This window comes from Pinus tabuliformis, chromosome 5_2 (genome assembly GCF_031772625.1).
Source record: "Pinus tabuliformis cultivar Carrire ecotype Pingquan chromosome 5_2, CPIR1, whole genome shotgun sequence".
In the NCBI taxonomy this organism is placed as follows: domain Eukaryota; kingdom Viridiplantae; phylum Streptophyta; class Pinopsida; order Pinales; family Pinaceae; genus Pinus; species Pinus tabuliformis.
The window spans coordinates 335,722,218-335,739,890 of NC_142306.1; the positions used below are offsets into that span (position 1 = coordinate 335,722,218).

The 17,673-nt window shown below is 36.4% G+C and overlaps 1 pseudogene; it reads left to right on the forward strand.

Annotated features, from left to right (window-relative positions):
- The first annotated feature begins 2,415 nt into the window (after positions 1–2,415).
- On the forward strand, positions 2,416–3,035 carry LOC149158851 (plasma membrane ATPase pseudogene; annotated as a pseudogene).
- Positions 3,036–17,673: the final 14,638 nt, after the last annotated feature.

Consider the following 17,673-nt stretch of genomic DNA (forward strand, 5'->3'; position numbering starts at 1 on the left):
GAATATTTGCAGAGGAGCTTGGGGGGATAATTTTGCCAATAATATCGTATACATCAACTTCTTACTAAAGTATTAGGAATATTTTATGTCAATCTTCATTTCACACAAACGTCGGAATCATTTGTAAATGAAACAAGATAAAAGTATATGCCACAAAAAAAGGAAGATTAGTACTGATAGTGCACTATAGTATTCATATGCAGAGGTTATGCAAAGAACAAATGCATGTGCGGAATGAGAGATGTGTAAGAATTTTGCATAATGAGGGAAGTGTAGAGGGATATTTTAATTTTAATGCATACTGAATAGCTGATTGAAAGGCATTATTAAGTACAGAAGTAGCTATCTGCAAAAGTGCCCAGAGCTTTCATTGTGTGGAAAGAAGTGGGGCTCCTTTGCACAGATGAGAGTGCTAAATAAATTGTGTTGTGCAGTAAAATGAAGTGAGTCAATTCATTGTGAACAACAAATATGGATTATTTTTTAATACTAAAATATTAGCACTGAAAGCCTTCAATGCGAAGTGTCGAGAGCCATACAACGAAGCCTTAAAATCTTCCTTCCCATAATGAATCAATTAAATAGAAATAGTATGCATTATTTATAATTAGAATATTATCAATAATATAAGCGTAGACAATGTTACTGAGAACAACAAATATGGTGTTGGAAAATGTAAAGTGGCAAGTATTAAACCTTATTTTCCTTATCATTAATACTTACTTGTAAAGTTAGATATTCTTCTTATGTTTTTTAGTTAGATATTTTCATTAAAAAAATATCAAGAATGAAATAGCAACAACATAGGACATTGAAATTAGGCTCTCATTTAGGGAAAAACCCCTCCAAGGGGAAAACCTAAAAAACACTTCTCTTCTTTATAGAATCTTCTTCAATTGAGACACAAATACCCATGACCTAGACCAAGTCCTTCCCCAAGTACCAAGACAGCCCTCCAACAAGACTTCCCATGATTATGCACCAACCAACTTCACAACTACGATTTCAAACCTTCCATATTCAATATAGCAACTCATCCTGTTAGACTCCGTCTCATGTCAGAGATTGATTCTTCTTCAAAACCCTGTTTTGAAGAAGAAATCATTTAATGTATTGATTTAAATTATGTAATTTATGCTCCAGCCCTTCAAAAGGCAGCAGCGACTTCAAAGCTCCTATCCCTGCATGAGCACAATTCAGAATATCATCAGCAATCAGAGGCATTACAGTAGTATCTCATTCTGCACTGAAATAAGATTTGGGAAAAGGTCCAAGGTTGGCAGAGAATTATTAGAAACTTCTGTAATGGTTTTGGTGGACACAATCAAGTCCCAAACTTTATCATTGGCTGGAGCAGCTGCAGAGGCATTAGGTCATGTAATTCCTGTGAACCTGCAGAGATGGAGCCATTGACAAAGGGAATACATGAGGTAAAAACTTCCATGGAGGAAGTGTCTGGACAGCTTTCAAATGATGGATTTGTAAGCTCTTTAATTGAGCGTATGAAAGAATTGCTTGGTTCAAATGATATCAAGGTTGTCCAAAAGGTTGTGATTGCATTTGGTCATATTTGTCATGGAGATACATCCCCGAGGCTTGTGGACATGGCCCTTGATGCACTTTTCAGTTTGTGCAGGTCAAAGGTTGAAGATGTGTTATTTTCTGCAGGAGAAGCTTTGGCGTTTGTTTGGGGTGGGGTGCCTATTAGTGTTGATGAGATACTTAAGTCAGGCTATACTTCTCTTTCTACATCTTCAAATTATCTCACGGGTGAAATTGCTCCACAACGATTTACTGATAGTACGGCTGTAGAAACTGAGGTTATAAATGGCCGTGCAAAAGCTAGAGAGAAAATAACAAAAAAGTTATTTGATGACCTTCTATATAGTAACAAAAAGGAAGAGCGCTGTACAGGTTCTGTTTGGTTGTTGTCATTAACGACTTACTGTGGGCAGCATCCAAAAATCCAAGAACTGCTTCCTGCAATTCAGGAAGCCTTTTCTCATTTACTAGCAGAGCAGAATGAACTCGCACAAGAGATGGCTTTACGTGGTGATGGAGCAGTTCTATTAAAGCAGTCTTTAAAAGTGCAAATTCTTTATGCACTGCACTCGGGAGATAAGAAAATGGCAGTCAATCTCCTGAAATATCTTGGGTCTCTGGAGGATTGTCTGGCAATTGGTGATTTGATGTCCTTACCTGAGTACTGCTCGAAAGCTCCAGACCCACAGTTTGCTATGGAGCTGTTGAGATTTATGGAGGAAAAGAAGCTAAACATTGGCCAAAGTGGTTATCTATATATTCTGTGTGCCCTTTGTAAAGGTGGCTATCTTGATGAGGCTTTAAATTTGCTAACGCGGCTTGGAGAAAATACTTTTACAAAACCGGGGCTGTCGATGTATAATATTTTCCTAAATGGACGCTAGTTTTCTTGTTCCTGGTGATGTAGTCAGTATTAAATTGGGAGATATCGTTCCTGCGGATGCTTGCTTGCTTGAAGGAGATCCTTTAAAGATCGATCAGTCAGCTCTAACCGGAGAGTCTCTCCCAGTGACTAAGAATCCCGGAGATGAAGTTTACTCAGGTTCTACTTGTAAACAAGGAGAAATTGAAGCCGTGGTTCACACCTTCTTCGGAAAGGCAGCTCATTTGGTGGATAGCACAAACCAAGTGGGTCATTTCCAAAAGGTTATTACTGCAATTGGTAACTTCTGTATATGTTCAATTGCAATTGGAATTGCCATAGAAATCGTTGTCATGTACCCTATTCAACATCGACAGTAACCTCTTGGTGCTTTTGATTGGTGGAATTCCTATTGCGATGCCCACTTGTCTGGCTATTGGCTCTCACAAGCTCTCTATGCAGGGGGGCTATTACAAAGAGAATGACTGCCATAGAGGAAATGGCTGCCATGAAAATTCTTTGCAGTGATAAAACCGGGACACTCACTCTCAACAAATTGAGCGTTGATAAGAATCAAAAAGATCTTTCACGCTACAAAGACATCAACGGCAAACAGAAAAATAGGAACTAATTTCCTATTTTAAGACCTCAGAAGTCAAAAGGCAGGTTGATGCTACATATTCAAAGTGGGTATAATTGTTTGGAGATGAATTCAAATGCTTCACAGCAGAAAACGAGGAGCGATTGCCTATGTTTATTTTTAGCAAAGGGAAGGACACCTGTAATGCCACCTATTCACCAGATTTGCCTCGAAATTAGCCAAATCATCAACAGATTTCAGTGGACAGAGCGCTATTCTCTCTTCAGGAAGCGCTGAGTGTTTTTTTTTTAGTTTATTTTGTTAGTAATGATAAAAAGAAAGGCCGGGTCTTGGGGTCGATGGTTTTTCCCCAGCTGTGTTTTGTTTCTTATAATAAAAAAAGGAAACATTCTTGTGATGTTAGTTAAAACAGCGCCCCTGTTTTGGGCAGCATTGTATTTATTCATTTGTAATGAGTTAGGGAGGAGGGAGAGTCGGAGAGAGAGTGTAGGGGAAGTTTTTTCTGAGTGCTGAGAGCTGCTGTAGCGTAGCAGAGCTTCATTGTACAGTCATTGGCAGAGATATTTAATGGAATTTCACAGCTCTGTTTGCTGAGATTCATGTGGTATGTTAATTTAGCATAAGTTTTCCCTTTGTCTCATATGTAAACTGTTATGTTTCATTTCATTTCATGACCATTTCAAGCTGAACAAATGAAGTGATTAGGTAGGAATTCATAGTATTATATGCTCCTCCTATAAGTTTGTTCGCATTCAATGTTTTCTACTGTTTAAGGAGGATTCAGAGTTATTGTCTGCCCTCCTTAGCTCCTCACCAGTCTTGCCATCCCATTGAAATCCAGATTTGATGCTAAATTTCATGCCTACCTTGCCTCAGTCAATAACCTGTGTTGTTCATTATATTTTTCTGTTTCAAACTGTGATCTTGCCCATTTAGCCCGGAAAATCCCCGTCATTTAATTAAAAACCCCCTTAGATCAATTTACTAGCCTGAAATCTTTATTCCTAATTGGTCAGCGTATCATATTGAAAGATCTACCGAATCTGACCCGAGAGAGCCTTCTCATACCTCGTAGGGCTAGCTACGAGGTGAAATGGTTTGATGTTGCCTTGAAGGTTTACCTTCCTCAGCCTAGGGTGAAATCTCAAGCGCTAACACATCCTACAAATTCGACCATGCAATTTCAACCTTACAGCTTTTATAGAAACCATAATTTGCCTCCTCCCGAGACCTTCCTAAATAAATATAGTTCTTCCCAAGGTCAATGAGGTCAGGGTAGGGTATTCTCCCTTTTAGCCACAAGATATTTCACTTCATCCTCCTGTAACTTCAACCTCTTTCTGTAGCACCAAAAACCCTATAACTTCACACATGTGAGAGAGATAGGGCCTAAAAACAATATTTTTCATCTGTATTTCTTCTCCTAGACCTTCGCTCTTCTTCTTCCTGCTTCCTAGCTATAGATCAAATTATTTGTTTATATATAAAACTTGTGGAGTGAGTGTGTGCTAAATGAGGTCTAACGACTACTTTATATAGCCTTTCCAAGGGGTCAAATTCCCTTCTTTAGGATGACTTGTAATTGTTATGGTTGGCTTGTACTTTTGGAGTTTCCAAGACTTTTTAGACTCAAAAATAATTATTTTCCAATTTCATTTTTCCCATAAAGGTCTTATAAACATTATGTTGACTCCTTCGAATCATGACAATAAATCCTAAGACCGAACAAACCCTAGAATCACGAAGAACATGCTTTTACCTAGAAGACCATTAATAAATAACATGAAACCCATGCTTTAATGATAATAACTTTTTCTTTTCTTCTCTTGTTTGTTACATAGGATACATATTGAAATGAGTACAACAACAATTATGAAAAAATGAAACTAGTTACATCTTCAACACTTCCTCTTAACTAGGGACGTATTCATAATTGTACAACATCATTCTCAAATTGAAGAGTTTGTTGGCCCTCAATTTTGGTCTATTTTTGCTTGAGGAAACTTACTTAATCCATATATTTTACATCTATTTTCCACTATATCTATCCCATTTTGATGTATTTCATGTATATTCAGGTATTTAATTTTAATTTTGCAAATTCTAAAGTTTTTATGAAAATTTGATTTCAAATGCAAATTTTGACAGATTCAGAAATTCCCATATTAGCTATGTGGATGACATGTTTGTAGGACACTTGGGCTCGAGTTAGATGCATGGATGGATAGCTTGGGAACTAGGACTAAACTAATTCCACTTGGTTCAGTTAGAACAAGCTTTATTAAGCCCAGTCAAGGCTGGTCAAACATGACTAGTCACCCAGAAAATCCCTAGCAAATAAGGCAGCTTTGAGATTTTATGGGATTGACCATATTTCTTGGGATGGATTGGATGATTTCGACTTAGATAGGTGGATATGAGTAGATATTATTGTTATAGATACTATAGATCAGTTTGTTTCATAAACTTGTATTTAAACCAAGACTTTGATGGATTATGATATGTAACTTTTATATAATTTTATGCTGATACATTTGGATCTTAAAGATTAATTTGAATAACATGTTCTACTTTTGTTTTTCTGTTCATTGATGTGGATGAGTGACTGAAGTTTCAACTTTTGATATCAACTTCAAGTGTGCAAAGCAAGGGTGGAGGGCCCCCACTGCAAGCTAAGTACACTTTATTGTTAGACTAGCTTCATTTTCCATAAACTGGTTATCTTAGAACTTGTTTATGTACTTTATTTCAAACTTGCTTATGAATTGATGTGTGATGATTTAAATTATTGAATCTTAGTTTGTTTATCACTTTAGTAAGATGGAATAACAAAGTGTTCAAGTTGAATTCTCCTTCTATTAAATTGATAGATCAAAACTAGGCTTCTCCTTTGTTACATGCAAGCAGTATTTCTTATGTATTTTCAGTTTTCAAATGATAGCATAATGATGAATGAATTGTGATGGAAATTACCCAAATATATATTAAGTTAAGAGTCTCCTTCATTATTGATTTATGCATCTTAAGCTATTATTAATTCATGGTTTCTGATTTCTATTCATCGAGTAATAATTGAGAGAGAAAAACACAATTGGACCTCTTACGTTAAGAGCCACTTCAACTTTCCTTCATTGCAAAAGTGAATTAGAAATTCTTGATGTAGGTTTAGATTTGTAATATGAACTTATTTAGTTTTTAAAAACTCATTTTTTAAGCTTGACTATACCCGATATCCATATATTGTGGACTTGCCTCCAAGTTTTACAAACCTGGATTGATAAAAAATACTTGTGTTAATTTTTGTGAAAAAATTAGCTCAACATTTTGGCGTCGTTGCCAAGGAGGAAATTATCGGCATAGTCAATTAAAAAGATAAATAAAAACACTAAAAATTTCATAAAACAAAAATAAAAAAAAAATTAGTTACATTTCTTTTGGTCATGTTTATTTATGCCTAGAAATAGAGATCCTAAAGGTAGATTTATTAAACAAAACCCCCCATCAATAGAGGTAGGACCATCAAAGCTAAAAACACTAGTTGCTGGTAAGCCAACAATTGAGGAATTGGAAGAAAAACAAAGAACAGGACAAAGACTAACTTTAATTGAAAGGAAAACTTTGCTAGCCTGGGAGGTAAAAAGTAAATGTCGGGTCCCTATAATACTAGTGATTACCCCATTACTATTGTAGTTATACCCCTTATTAATATTGTTGTGCCCCTATTGTCCCCATATTGTTATTACTGTGCCCCATAGAATCCCTCTATTGTTATTTTTGTGGCTTTATATTATTATTGTTAGGTCGGCTGGGCTATATTGTGACTCCTTAGACTCATATATAGAAAGGAGGTTTCGTCATTCGAATCATCCAAGAATTGTTCATTTATGTAATTTAAATGAGGTTGCCCCCTCGAAAAGGCTAAATTCTAAGGCGTTGATCTATCTTTTCTTGAGTTGGTTACATAACATTTGGTATCAGAGCTTTGGATTCTAGGGTTTTGCTGCTCCAAACAGGTCATCATGGCATTTTTGCTATAACTTTTTTCTGCGACGTTTCAGAAGTTGAAAAAAAAAACCCATTTGATAACACATCGTGCTAAATCTCAGGTCCAAATTTCAGAGCTTTTTGCGCTATATTTTCAGAGATATGATCTGAGGAAGTTGGGATTTTTGCAGACTCCTGAATTACATTCCAAACAGGTGACCTGGGGAAAATCATCATACCTTTTTCTCTGAGCATTGGATTGAAATTTCGTAAGAAGGTGAAGAAAGAGGACGGACTATAGTTTCTTCTATATATTTTTCAGAGCTAAAGGTCGAAACAGTGACTCGTGGCACGTCGTACAAGTTCGCTCTACTGAACCAGTCTATAATCTGGTCACTGTGGGAGATTTCGCATAACTCTTCCTTGGAGAATCCAATTTGGATCAGACTGGTGGCATTGGAAAGAGGACACAGAGGGCTACCACAGATCGCAATTTCAGAACTAGATAATCCGAAATTACAGAGATACATCAGATTCAATATCAGGCTCCTACAAAGTGAAAAAAAGTGTGTAGTTTTTTTTAAATTTTTGCATAAGATTGGTTTGAAAAATTAGTTTGAAGGAATTAAAAGGGCATAGTAAAGCATTATTATTGGTAATTGATGCCCCGAGGAAAGAAAATGCAAACACCTAGTAGGCAACCTGAAAGCTCTAGCATGACCCATGAAGAAGAGGAAGAAATGCAACATGATATATCAAAATTACGAGACCAAGTGCAACAATTGTCACTTGCACAAAAAGGAACAGAATCTAAGATGGATGGTTTAAAGAAAGATGTAGAAGCTAAGATGGATGGTTTAGAGAAATGCGTAGAAGCTAAGATGGATGATTTGAAGATAGATTTGAAGACAGACATGGACGAATTGAAGATTAATATGAATAAGTTGCTACAAGAAATGGTCACTAATGGTGAAAGGGTAGTAAAGGAAACCCATGATGACAACAAAAGAAATGTTAATCATGATTCCATAGACTCTAATGTTGGATCAAAGACCCACCATATTCCAAAAATCGATATGAGGAAGTTTGATGGCAAGGATCCCGCAACATGGATATTACATATGGAGCAATTTTTCGATCTCAATAATGTGCAAAACACACAAAAGGTATGTATTGCAACTTTATATTTGGAACCAAATTATTTTGTATGGTATCAATGGCTTTGCTCTCGTAAACAATTTATCACTTGGACAATTTTTACAGAAGAATTGATAGCACATTATGAGGATGCAAAAAGCAACACTTTTTTTAGTCAATTGATAAGTCTCAAACAAAAGGGTTCAATAATGGAGCACATTGAGGAGTTCCAAAAATTGAACATAAGGGTAAAAGATATTCCAGAGGAGCATAGGATTGATGTGTTCATAGGGTCTTTAAAGGATAATATCCAACATGATGTTCACCTTTGGGAACCTGATTCATTAGAGAAGGCATTCAGGTTAGCAAGAAAAATGGAAAGCAAAATTATGGTAACCAGGAAGCATACCACTCACCTATAAAGACGGAAGTGTTGTTGCCCCTAGTCTTCCACAACCTATAAGGTTGACACCACAAAAATTGGAAGAAAAAAGAGCAAAAGGGCTTTGTTACAGTTGTGATAGAAAATACACTAAAGGTCATAAGTGTGCTGAGAAGAACTTATTCTACATAGATTGTGAAAAGGAAGAAGAAAAGGAGCAAGAAAGGTCAAAAGAAGAGGATATACTCCAAGAACAAAGCCTAGATAAAGAAGAAATGAATCCGACCATATCTTGTAATGCATTGGCTGGAATTACCACTCCTCAAACCATCAAGATAGAAGGACAAATCAAGAAGAAAAAGGTAATAGTGTTGATTGATTCAGGAAGCACCCATAATTTTATTCATTGTAAGGTAGCAAAAGAATTGAATTGCTTCCTATATCCAGCACTAGAATGTCAAGTGATGATTGCAAATGGAGGAACAATAAATTGCTCTGGAAAGTGCCATAATATCAAGCTATCCATGGGAGAATATGTATTGACTAGCCCAATGCTTTCCATTCCAATGGGAGGTGTTGATGTTGTACTAGGAGTCCAATGGCTACAATCCCTAGGTACAATAGCTTTTAATTTTCAAGAACTTTTCATCAAATTTTCTGCGGAAGGAAAGGAAGTTGAATTAAGGGGTATTGTAGGGAAACCAAGAAAGATAATCAGCTCTAATGGTATGACAAAGCTTCTAAAAAAGGAACAAGGAGGTGTAATTGCACAATTATGTTTGCTAGATGTTTCCACATCGAAATCATCTATTTCTCCAAATCTCCAAAAAGTCCTAGACAATCATTCCAAGGTATTTTAGACTCCCAAAGGTCTCCCACCTATGCGTGATCATGATCATGCTATTCATCTGATTCCAGGAAGTGTTCCTCCAAACATCAGGCCATACAGATATCCCTATGCCCAAAAGAGTGAAATTGAACGTATGGTTGCAGAAATGCTAGAGGCTGATATAATTCAACCGAGTCAAAGTTCTTTCTCTACTCCAGTAGTATTGGTGCACAAGAAGGATGGATCATGGCGCATGTGTCCGGATTATAGGGAGCTCAACAAGCTCACTATTAAAGATAAGTTTCCCATTCCTGTCATTGATGAATTACTGGATTAATTGCATGGATCAATTTACTTCACCAAGTTGGATCTTCATTCAGGATATCATCAAATCAGAATGAAGATTGAAGACATTTCGAAAACAACATTTAGAACTCATGAGGGTCATTATGAATTTTTGGTCATGCCTTTGGCCTTACCAATGCAACTTCAACATTTCAAGGTTTGATGAATTCAATTTTCAAACCATTCCTTAGAAAATTTGTGTTAGTATTTTTTAATGATATACTAATCTACAGCAAGTCTTGGAAGGATCATGTTGAACATGTTGACAAGGTGCTACAACTATTGGAGGAGAAACAATTATATGCAAAAAGATCCAAATGTTTCTTTGGGGTCCAAGAGGTGGAATATCTGGGTCATATTGTATCTCATGAAGGAGTTAAGGTAGACCCTAGCAAAATTAAATCCATTAAGGAATGGAAAACCCCCACATCCATAAAGCATCTGCGAGGATTTCTCAGGTTGACGGGGTATTATCGCAAGTTTGTTAAGAATTATGGGAGAATATCAGCACCTCTAACAACATTATTGAAGAAAGATGCATTTTCATGGACTCCGGAAGCAACAAAGGCCTTCGAACATCTTAAAGAAGCAATGTGCCAAGCACCGGTCTTAGCTACACCGTACTTCACAAAAACCTTTATTGTGGAATGTGATGCTTTAGGAAATGGAATTGGTGTTGTTCTAATGCAAGATGAAAGACCCATTGCTTTTGAAAGTTGTCCAATCAAGGGAAAGTTTTTACACAAAGCTATTTATGAGAAGGAAATGTTGGCAATACTCCATGCACTTAAGAAATGGCGACCCTACCTAATGGGAAGACACTTCAAGGTAAAAACGGATCATGATAGCCTTAAACACTTTTTAGAAAAAAGATTATCCTCTGAAGAGCAACAAAAGTGGGTCACAAAGATGTTGGGTTATGACTTTGAAATCATCTACAAAAAAGGGAAGCAAAATGTGGTGGCAGATGCACTCTCAACAAAGGATAAGGATGTGGAAGCATTGTTGTGCGCCATTTCTATTATCCAACTAGATTGGATAAATGAATAAAGGGAGGAATGGAAGAATGACGAAGAAGTGTGGGCACTTATTCGAAAGTTACAACAAGATTCCAGTACGTTTGATACATTTAGCTGGCAAAATGATTCGTTATTGTACAAAGATCGCTTATACCTCTGTAAGAATTCCCAGCTAAAACAAAAGATTCTTATGGAATTGCACACTTCTCCCTTAGGAGGGCACTCAAGATTTTTAAAAACTTACCACAGGGTTAAGAAGGAATTTTTTTGGGATGGCCTTAAATCAGATATTCAAAATTTTGTGGCGGAATGTTTGGTTTTCCAACAAAATAAAGTTGAAACAATTAAGACATCGGGTCTATTACAACCTTTATCCATTCCAAGCCAACGTTGGGAGGAGGTTTCAATGGATTTTATCACAGGTTTACCCAAGTCTGAGGGAAAGAGTGTCATCATGGTGGTAGTTGATAGACTTACCAAGTACGCACACTTTTCTGCATTAGCACATCCATTTAAATCCAGTACAGTTTCTACTGCATTTATGGAAACAATTCAAAAGCTACATGGAAACCCAAAGATTATTGTAAGTGACAAAGATCCCATTTTCACTGGAAATTTTTGGACAAAATTATTTTCTTGTCTTGGTACTCAGTTAGCTCATAGCTCATCTTATCATCCTCAATCTGATGGGCAAACTGAGATAGTAAAAAAATGTTTGGAAGGATATCTTCGTTGCTTTGTATCTGATAAACAGACACAATGGGTCAAATGGTTGCCTCTGGCGGAATGGTGGTATAACACTTCCTTCCATACAGCAACAAAAATGACCCCATTTATGGCACTTTATGGGTATAAGCCGCCATCCATCACATCATATTTAAGAGAAAATTCTAAGGTTAAGGTAGTGGAACATCACATCGAACATCAATAACGAGTCCTCCAACTCTTAAAGGATAACCTCGTGTTGGCACAGAATAGAATGAAACAACATGCAGATCAACATCGCAGCGAAAGAAGTTTTGATGTAGTTGATTGGGTATTCCTACGGCTACAACCATATAAGAAAATGTCCCTCAAGCAAGCTAGGAAGGATAATAAATTATCACCAAAGTATTATGGTCCGTACAAGGTGTTGCAAAAGATTGGTACTATGGCATACAAATTGGAGCTTCCTGCAGCTTCTCGATTGCACCCAGTTTTCCATGTTTCATGTTTAAAGAAGGTTATAGGCGACAAGATCCCAGTTCAAACTATATTTCCAGAACTTGACGAGGAAGGAAAAATTGTATTGGAACTAGAAGCAGTCACAGAAACAAGAACTCGACAGCTACGAAATCGATCAATTTGGGAGTATTCTATCAAGTGGAAGAATTTATCTGTTGAAGATTCCACATGCGAGGATCAGAATTTTATACAGAAGTATCCAGAACTACTCAAGTGTTGAGGACAACACTTTTTTCAAGGAGAGGGGCATGTTGGGTCCCTATAATACTAGTGATTACCCCATTACTATTGTAGTTATACCCCTTATTAATATTGTTGTGCCCCTATTGTCCCGATATTGTTATTACTGTGCCCGATAGAATCCCTCTATTGTTATTTTTGTGGCTTTATATTATTATCGTTAGGTCGGTTGGGTTATATTGTGACTCCTTAGACTCCTATATATAGAAATGAGGTTTTTTCATTTGAATCATCCAAGAATTGTTCATTTATGTAATGTAAAGGAGGTTGCTCCCTCGAAGAGGCTAAATTCTAAGGCGTTGATCTATCTTTTCTTTCTTTTCTTGAGCTGGTTACATAACAGAAAACATGCTGGTAAGCCAACAATTGAGGAATTGGAAGAAAAACAAAGAACGGGACAAAGATTAACTTTAATTGAAAGGAAAACTTTGTTAGCCTGGGAGGTAAAAAGAAAACAACAATTAACAACAACACCTACTTCAGGAAAACAAAAAGAAATTGTTAAAGAAAAACAACCCATTTTTGAATCTATAGGTCAACCTATCTTTGAACAACTTGAACCTCAAATTGGCATTGAAACAATTGAAACTATGGCAGAAGAGGGACATGGATTTGTTATTCTTACTCCTGAACAAAGACTTGAATATGAAAGGCAACAAAGAGAGTGGAGAAGACAGAGAGAGGAAGAGGCAAAACGAGAAAATGATAGAAAAGGAGAAGAGGATAGGAAAAGACAAGAAGATGGTGGTGATCAGGAAACTACTTTTGGCTTTCCAATAGTGGATACAAGTGCAATATTAGGAGAAGATGTGAAAATGAAAAATATTCCACCTTATGTATTGCCAAATTTTTATGGAATGTCAACAGAAGATCCTGATTCCTTTATGTTTGAATTTGACATCTTATGTAGAACTTGTGGATACACTAATGACATACACAAACTTCATCTCTTCATTGCTACATTAAAAGCAGCAGCCTTAAAATGGTTCATGGGTTTAAGAGAGCAAACAATAGCTTCTTGGGATGAAATGAGATCTATCTTTCTTAAAAAAGTATCAAGCCTATTGTAGACCAAGGGACTCCAAAGAGGATGTGTTCAGAATGACACAACAAGAAGATGAGAGTCTAGAGGAATACTTAGAAATATTTGCATATAATCTACAAAAATCCAAACAACACTCTCTAAATCAAGAAACCATTCGAACAATCTTTCTCAAAGGAATAAGAGATGAATATCTTAACATTCTGAACGTAATGGGCAAGGGTGATACTTCTAAGTTTCCATTTAATGAAATTGTTGATTTGTGTCAAAAACATTTTAGAGGGAGATCAAAATCTGGAAAGAGAGATGTGAGTTCAAAAGCAACAAAATCAGCAGCAGGAGGAGTAACAAGAGCAGAGATAGGAAGCTTGTTAGAAAACTTCAAAACTGATCTCCTAAGTACATTAGGAACTCAAGTAGATGTTCTGAAATCAAATAAGAAGAAAGAAGAACAAGAGCAAGCTTTAGCAATCTTTTGTTCCAAATGTAGAAAAAACATGCATTAAGAGAATGTCCTTTGGATAGTATTCAAGTGTGTGGTATTTGTACAGAAAATCATTCAACAGAAAATTGTCTAAGGTTGAAATAATTGCAAATGAATCCAATGGAATAAGTGCAAGGAACAAAAGGATTCTATTATGTGGCACCAAGAAGACCTTGGCAACCAAGGATTCCTCAACAAAATCTACAACAATTCCCTCAACAAAACTATCCATATCCACCTCAAAATTCTTGGAATACTCCAATGCCATGGCAAGCTTGGCCTCCAAAACAATATCCAAACCAACCTGCACAAGGTTGGAGAGGATATGGTTATGGAAATCAGCCACCTCAACAATACCAACAACAATACCAGCAACAATATCAACAACCATTTCCATACCAACAATATCCACAATCCATGCCATTTCTGCAACAAAATTTTTCATATCCATTATCCATGCCATTTCCGCAACAGAATTCTCCACCACTACTAACACAACCATGGCAATTACAGCTACCTTCAAACCAGCCTAGACCAACTCAATTACCAGCCCAACCAGTGGCAAATCCAAGCAATAAAATGGATAAACATGCATACAATGTAGAAGAAGCAGCATATTTTCCAACATATTCTATTCTTCCTATAAATGATGTCCATTTAAGGTCTGGAAAGGTGCTTAAAAAGTATTCTCCTCCAATCATAGAAGATCCAAATGAGCAAGGAGAACAACCTAAAACATCACAATCCGAAAAAAAAATTCAGAAAGGAAAAACTATTATAACTCAAACACCACCTTATCCTGAGAGGTTAGTAGAGCAACGAATTGAAATGAACCTTCCTAAGTTTGACATTTTGGATGAATTAAAAAATGCTTATGTAAAAATTCCTTTATTGAAAACAATCAAAGAGATACCAATATATGCTAAAACAATAAAGGAATTATGCATTAAGAAAACTGGTAAAAAGAAGAAGGATCTTACTACAATCCAAGTCATTGGCAAATTAGCAAGCCTCATGTCAACAAAAACAGTAGTAGAAAAATATATTGATCCTGGTATCCCTATGGTTACTATTTCAATAAATAATTTCTCAGTTCCAAACACATTGATAGATTTTGGAGCTGCTATAAATGTAATGACTATGGAGACAATGAAGTATCTGCATTTAAACAACATTAGATCAACTTCTACAATCCTAGAGTTAACAGATAGATCTAAATTTTTACCAGAAGGAATACTAGAAGATATTACAGTCTCTTTGGATTCATGGGAGTATCCTGTTGACTTCCTCATCTTGCAGCCAAAAACAAATTTGGGAGGACATCCTCTAATCTTAGGCAAACCATGGTTAGCCACTGTTGATGCCTTTATAGGATGCAGATCTGGAAGTATGATTATTGCACATGGAGATGAAAGGAAACACATTACACTTTATTCACCTGCACAATCACCTTCTTTAGAATCAATGCTTGAAGAACAAGAACAACAACAAACTAAATCAGTTCTAAGTATCACTCAAGTTTTTAACCTTAGAGAAGAAGAAGAGAATGAGGATTTGATGGATCTTTTCATCTCAGAACCAAATATTTCAGAGCAGCTTAGAGAGATTCAATATGAAGCTGCAAGTAATCTTTTGAATCAATGTTTTTAGGAAACTTGTACAATCCAATCTTTGTGGAGCTCCTTTACAAACATTTTTCCTGTAAACATAATCACCAATTCGACAACAAAAACAATTGAGATATATCCTGGAAAACATTTGAACATTGGTAATCATTTGCAATCGTCACAAGAACAAGAGGTAATTGCATTATTACAAAAATATTCAAAATATTTTGCCTGGGATTATACAGATATGCAAGGAATTCATCCCAACACATGTATCCACCACATTTATACAGATGATCAGATTAAACCAGTAAGACAACCTCAAAGACGAATTAATCCCATAATGAAAAAATAGTGAAGAAAGAACTGCAGAAATTGCTTAAATTTGGGTTCATCTATCCTATTTCAAACAGTCAATGGGTTTCTCCATTGGTAATTGTACCAAATAAAAACAAGAAGTGGAGGATATGTGTAGATTACTGGGAATTAAACAAAGCAACATTAAAATATCACTTTCTACTACCATTCATTGACCAGGTTCTAGACTCATTAGCTGGAAAGACATTTTTCTCCTTCCTAGATGGGTTTAGTGGGTATAATCAGATTAGAATAGAAACAGAAGACCAAGACAAAACAACATTCAGCTGCCCATGGGGAACCTATGCATATAATGTCTTGCCATTTAGATTATGTAATGCACCTGCAACTTTCCAAAGAGCAGTGCTTGCAATATTTGTTGATCTAAGCCATGAATGTGTAGAAGTCTATATGGATGACTTCACAGTACATAAAAACACATATGATGATTGCTTAAACAATCTAGAGAAAGTTTTAAAACGATGCATAGAAACAAATTTGTCCTTGAGAAATGAAAAATGCTACATGATGTTAACAGAAGTCATAGTTTTGGGACACCATATTTTCTTCTCAGGAATTAAGGTGGATCCAGCTAAAATACAAGTCATTTTGAATTTAATGCCACCTACAACTCAAAAGGAGGTAAGGAGTTTCTTGGGTTATGCAGGTTACTATAGACGATTCATAGAAAACTTTAGTAAAATAGCCCAACTTATATTCAAGTTGATAGCAAAGGATGTTGAATTCCAATGGACAAATCATTGTCAAAATACATTTCAGATATTGAAAGAAAAACTATCAATTGCACCCATTCTTCGACGACCAAACTGGTCTCTGCCATTTCATATTTCAACTGATGCATCTGATACTGCTATAGGTGCATCGCTTGGACAGAAGGAAAACTTGTTCAATTATGCAATATATTACATAAGAAAAAACTTAAAACCTACATAATTTAACTACACAGTCATAGAAAAAGAACTGTTAGATGTAGTACATGCAGTAAATAAATTCAGGCTGTTAGAGTCGGTCTAGTAGCCCTCCACCAGAGATCAAAGCTCTTTGCATTTCATGAGTAGGTGTCCCATCAGTGTGATCATGTTGCATTCCGTTAGGCATGCCATAATCCTCGTGGAGGGAGTTTGTGTCTTTTATTCCCCTCTTGTTTGGCACTGTTGGTTCAGGTTTGTTTAAGTTAATAAAATCTTCAAAGGGTCATTCATCTTGCTTTAAGTTTCGAGGTCTTAGGTCTAGGGTTGAGTCCATTTTTGTCTTGAGAGGTCATAAAGGACCAGCAGGCCAGAGGGATTTCCTTCATAAAACATCATTTTCAATAATTCTCACTTTTGTACAGCTAAATTTTTACCTTGTCTTCAAAAACTCTGTTTTTGAAAAACAAGGGTCATTATCTCATTTTTGTAAAAATTGTCAAAATTTCAAATTCTTCAAATGTTGAAGCGCAGCCTTGGTCTCCTTTGCCAAAGCATCTTAGAAGCTATCCCTGCAAAAATTTTCAGAAGAAATCATCATTTCAATCAATTTTTTCAAAGAAAGGAAACCAGAAGTCAGAGCCAATTAATTCAAAAAAGTGTCAACACTCAAACATTATAAAGTGGGTTTTGGGCAAATAAAAATCTAAAGGAAGCCTATAAAAGCACATCACTCTTCATTAGCAACTCATTTGCCTCTCACAAGCTAAGAGAATCCTTGCAAAGGCGATTTTAGGAGTTATTGAGCAAATTGGGCAGTTTCAGAGGCGCGCTACGCATCAGGGAGGGCGCGCTACGCGTCAGGGGCGCGCTACGCATCAGGCTGCCTTTCTCAGAACAAATTTGCACGTGCGCTACGCGTCAGAGGGGCGCTACGCGTTGGGCGAGGGGCGCTACGCGTTGGGTTTTTCGCCCAACAAACTGTCAGCAAGCTATCAAATCGACTTTTCTCTCAAGCAAATTGCAGGTAGGCCTCTCCTCCATGGCTAAATTTGGTTTTGCAAGTTGAATGAGATATTAATATGCTTG